We start from the raw sequence: 5,740 nt of genomic DNA on the forward strand, positions 1-5,740 counted from the left end.
GGACTTTCACGGTCTGCAGCGTCACTGATAAGCGATGGGAAAGGAGCCGGGCAGAAGTTGGGTACAGTGGGAGATATTTCTGGAGGTGAAAGATGAGACAGCCATGTTATGTTTCACCATCCCAGGCTGCACTAATCCCTCTGATTTTCTCAACCTCAGAAAAAAAAAATAAAATGAAACGAGCTGTTCATAGAGCCGGAGGATTTCTGTGATTAATTAATTCAGGATTTGCAGGGAGTCAGAAGGTCATCCTCCGGTATTGTGTAGGTCTTGCTCACCAGGTCTGCTTTACTTATGCATTCTGCTCCTGGCAGCAGGTGACTGTTAACCCGCTGAGTGCTAGAGGGCACTTCAGCGCAAACTCCGCCGCCTTTCCAAACTTTCTCACAACTTGCCGAATTCCGGTAAAATATACCCCAGGAATAATAAAAAGGTGCTATTTAAAGGAGAAGCTTGCTAACATGTTTTTGCTAAAAAAACAAAAAAAAAAAAATCCAGTACTGGATTCGTAAAAAATCAGTCGAAACTCAAAAAAAAAAAAAAAATTGAATTCACATATAATATGTGAGATGTTCAACCACTTGACCCCCTTATGAAGATTTACCCCCTTATGACCAGGCCATTTTTGCAATAAGGCACTACGTTATTTTAACTGACTATTGCGCGGTCAACGCAGAACCCAAATTAAATTGTTGTCATTTTTTTCCCCACAAACGGAACTTTCTTTTGGTGGTATTTGATCACCTCTGTGTTTTTTTATTTTTTGAGCTATAAACAAAAAAAAAAAGACTATAAATTTTGAAAAGAAAGAACTAGATATATTTTTTTACTTTCTGCTATAAAACATATCCAATAAATAAATTTAAGAATCAGATTTCTTCATAAATTTCGGCCAATATGTATTCTGCTACATATTTGTGGTTAAAAAGAAAAAAAAAATGTACATTGATTGGTTTGCACAAAAGTTATAGCGTCTAAGAAATATGATATATATACTGTATATATATATTTATATATATATATATATATATATATATATATATATATATATATATATATATATATTCATATATATATATATATATATATATATATATATTGGATTTTTTTACTTTCTGCTATAAAACCTATCTAATAAATAAATGTAAAAATCTAATTTCTTCATAAATTTAAGCCAATATGTATTCTGCTACATATTTGTGGTAAAACAAAAACAAAACGTACATTGATTGGTTTGCGCAAAAGTTATAGTGTCTACAAAATATGATATCTATATATTGGAATTTTTCATTTATTTATTTATTTTTATACTAGTAATGGCGGCGATCAGCGACTTATAGCGGGACTGCGATATTTTTTTGCGATAAGGCTCTGTGTTACTTTTAGTGACTATTGCGCAGTCATGCGACGCTGTACCCAAATTCAATTTGTGTCATTTTTTTTCCCCCACAAATAGAGCTTTCTTTTGGTGGTATTTGATCATCTGTGCATTTTTTTATTTTTTGAGCTATAAACAAAAAAAAAAAAGACTATAAAGTTTGAAAAGAAAAAAATATATATATATTTTACTTTCTGCTATAAAACATATTATGCATAATAAATAAATAAATGTAAAAAATCCAATTTCTTCATAAATTTAGACCAATATGTATTCTGCTACATATCTGTGGTAAAAAAAAAACGAAACAAAAAAACGTACATTGATTGGTTTGCGCAAAGGTTATGGCGTCTACAAAATATGATATATATATATATATATATATACTGTATATATATATATATATATATATATATTTATTTATTTATTGGAATTTTTTTATACTAGTAATGGCAGCGATCAGTGACTTATAGCGGGACTGCAATGTTGTGGCGGCCAGTATGACACGAACTGACACTTTTGACACTTGTTTTGAACCATTGATACTAATACAGTGATCAGTGCTAGAAATAAGCACTGTACTAATGACACTGGTAGGGAAGAGGTTAAACATCTAAGGCGATGAAAGGTGTGCCTAAGCAGTGTTTGTGTGTACTGTGTGCTGTTTTTTTCTAAGGGATGTGCTGGATTTTATTCCTTGCTTTGCAGGGAAACAAAATCCAGCCCCGCTGACAGAACAGAGGTCTGCATTGTTTACATAGGCAGAGCTCTGTTCTGTGTTTTTCCTTGCCAATAAGGCTGCATTCACATGTCAGCTTATAATCGCGGGCAGAACCGCCGCGGTTCCGCCCGCGATTCGGAGATTTATTGCAAATCTCGGGACGCCTAGCGTTGCCCGTTGATTTGCAATAGCCCCCCAAACGCCGAGCGATGTTGCCGCGATTTACTCCCGCCGAATCACGGCAACATCGCGCAAACAAAATCGCGGGACGCAATACGCTCCAAAGAAGCTCTTGTACTTTTTTGGAGCGTATTGCGTCCCACGATTTTGTTTGCGCGATGTTGCCGCGATTCGGCGGGCGTAAATCGTGGCAACATCGCTCGGCGTTTGGGGGGCTATTGCAAATCAACGGGCAACGCTAGGCGTCCCGCGATTTGCAATAAATCTCCGAATCGCGGGCGGAACCGCGGCGGTTCTGCCCCCGATTATAAGCTGACATGTGAATGCAGCCTTAGTGAATGCCGGCGGACATCCATTGGCCTGCACCAATGATTGGTTTGTGCTGTGTCTAATCACAGCACAGCCACGCTGCCAGTGGCACGCCCACTATCTGGAAGTGCCAGATCACATACTAGGTACGTGATCCGGCACAGGAGAGCTGCTTTTCCACCATATAATTAAGTTATGCGGTCAGCAAGCCGTTAATCTGCCATAGTATTTGAATTTCTGTCCATTGATGTCCATTTTTTTATTTTATTTTAACCTTTTCTATTGTTGGAAATGGAAGCACGCAGTCCCGCTGGCACTTTCTTCTGGGTCAAGTGTTCACAAATTTTAATCAAATTGCGTATTTATGAATTTTAAAATTAATTTGATTCATTTGCCAAGTTCTTGAAATACACATATGGGTAATCATGGCCTAGTGTAGGTGCAGGGGTGGACTGGGCTGGGGGACAAGGGGCAATTGCCCCCGGGCCGCTCTGATGCCCTGTAAAAAGGCTGCACCGCTTCTGCCACAGACATGCCTAAAGGCTTACTGGTGAAGAGAAGTAAGAACTCCCCCCCAGTGTCCTACCAAGTGTGGAATGAGGACGAGGGCAGAGCGCAGGCCGCTCCCAACCCTATCCCCCCCCCGCTGGCATGGATAGTGTACGCTGTGTACACACGCAGAGGCCAGCTCAATGCCACACTGGAGGCTCCCTCCCCCCCTTTGCCAGCCCCAACCGAGCTGCCCCAGCTCCCTTCCTGCGGCCCCCTGCCGGCCAGGTTGGGAACCCCGCGATAGCAAGTGCTGTCTAGCCTGACCAATTTGATGAGCTGAGAGTGCCTGAAGTGGAGTTACAGCCTGGATTGGGAGTCGGGAGGTGCCAAGGAAGTTGCTCCAACATGGGCCTCTGGGTTGTATTTGCTCCCTGGGCCAAAAGTTGCCAGTCACCCCCTGTGTAGGTGGGTAATCATGGCCTGGTGTAAATGGGTAATTATGGCCTGGTGTAGAAGAAGGGAATGTATCAGTCAGTCCTGAGTCCTCCTTAAAGTAGCCAGGTATCATGGTGGTTGATACAGAAGCAAGACTGTAGCAGGAGATCACTGAGTTCTGAGTAAATGTGAGTCTGCCAGGTGGGAAGCAATGTGTGAGGTGTGAGGGTTGAACACCAGAGGCTTAGGAGTACTGGCCTTGAGAAGGACCCACAAACAAGCCCAGCAAGTCTGAACATCCACTCTGGCCCTGCGACTAAGGATGATTCCATTCATCCTTTTCCTAATTCTCATAAACACCAGCCTGCGGGTCTGAGAAACATCTAAAACCTCCAAGGACTTGGATTCTATGGGGTAAGAGATTCCCAAGTGCTTCTCTGGGACCGTAACTTGTAAGATCAAGTCTTACGTTTTGAGAGTGATCTGGTGAGTTCCTGCATGGTTTCCGATGAAGCGCTTTTGAGGATACAGCAGTTGAGTTCCAGCATGTTGAGATGTTGAAAGTTTGTAAGTGGCGACAGAGTGTTTGGACCAATCAAAAGGTAGGTTCATGCGGCTTAGCTTCGGCGAGCTGTGAGTGAGCCCTTCTAAAAGAGTCTGGAAGCTGTTGAGCTGGTCGGTATTGGCCAGACAGAACTGAACTATTATAACTAGAGGGTAGAACCTGAACGGCTCCAAATACATCAGCATCCAGTTCAGCTCCAGTTCCTGGAGCTCCCTGCAGTGAATGCTGCCTAGGAGCTGGAGGAGAAACTCTACCTTCTTTGCCCTCTGATTTACTAAATTGAAAATTGGCGCAAAGGACGAGCAGGCTGGCTCCTTGGGAGATGAGGTGGTAAGCGTACTGGTGGACCCACTCCTTCCACTTTTTGAACTCCTTCACCGACATGAGCACCCTATCCATGTTGGTAAGGACGGCCTTAAGCCTCGTACACACGCAACGATTGTTGGCCGACCGATCGGCCGTCTTTTGTCCAGTGTTGTTGTGTTGGTTGAAATGTGCTCTAGACTGCACACGAGTTTTCTCGGCCAACAACAACCAACTTCAGAAGTGATGTCATGTGATGGTTAACTTTCCTTTTTTTTTTTTCTTCTCTGAGCATGCCCAGTCTTGCTCATCTGATTTTTGTCTGCCGAAATCTGTATTGACTGATGGAAAATCAGTTTGCTCCAGTCTGAGTGCACCAAGGCCACGTGCACTTTTTTACTTTGGAGAAGAAAGAGAAGACGTGCAGCTGGTAGTCCACAGAAGATTGAATGGAAAATAGGTCTGAGCCTTGCTCCTCACCGCTTTCGGCCCGGAATTCACAGAAGAAGTCGAGGGGTCTTCATGAGATTGTGAGTCTGCAGCTTCCAGCTCCACAGAAGAGTCCAACCATAGGATCTTTCTTTTCTGAGACACCCGGAGACTTCCCATACGGTTAACAGGGCCACACCATTCTGTTCTCCGCTCTCCTCCTGAGTGTCTGTTAAATTTTCGATTCATTTTTGATGTGTTTCCAATGTATTTTCTGCTTGACATGCACCTGTGAAACAAGGACATGTGACTCATACAAAAGTCAACAAAAATTGCAAAGGTGGTGAATTTTGATGCGTTTTAGATGCCTTTACCATTCACTTAATGAGAAGCTATGTTTTTGGTGCTGTTTTGAAAAGCACACCAAAGATAAAGTGTGCAGGATTTTTAAAAATGTGCCACACCCGTAGCACAGTGGTGGGAAGAGTCTCATGGGATTTAAAGGGAAATATTTCTATTGCGTTTTTAGCAAGGTAAAAGCGAAGCACAAATGCGCCCATGTGAAAGGGCCCCTATTTTCATGTAAAGTTTTTCTACCCCTTTCACCCTGATGAGCTCATCTCTGTCACTCTGCTCTCACCTCCTATCAGTAGGAATGAGCTCCATGTTTGTTCCGAAGACAGGCTTAAAATGAACTTTGCTTTTGGGGATTTGTTCCGAATGCCTGACTTTCAGCCCATTTACTTTTTCACCGGCCACTACATATGATAGGTTCCTTCAAGGTTGTTGGCAACCAGGGATCATTTACTGGCTAGAAATCTCTGGCCACGTGAACAAGGTGGCCAGGATAGTTTAAAAGGGTTTAGTTCGCCTTTCCAGAATAAAATGAAAAGGTGAAATCACACTGTGCATCCTCCCCACCCAACCA

The 5,740-nt window shown here is 42.5% G+C and overlaps 1 pseudogene across 1 annotated transcript; it reads right to left on the reverse strand.

The window, feature by feature from the left end:
- Positions 1–3,628: 3,628 nt before the first annotated feature.
- On the reverse strand, positions 3,629–4,479 carry LOC309568393 (annotated as a pseudogene). Its single transcript has one exon. The product of its transcript is annotated as an uncharacterized misc_RNA (transcript).
- Between the last annotated feature and the right edge of the window lie 1,261 nt (positions 4,480–5,740).

The sequence above is a fragment of the Pelophylax lessonae genome (assembly GCF_965119305.1).
Source record: "Pelophylax lessonae genome assembly, chromosome: 12".
Classification (NCBI taxonomy): Eukaryota; Metazoa; Chordata; class Amphibia; order Anura; family Ranidae; genus Pelophylax; species Pelophylax lessonae.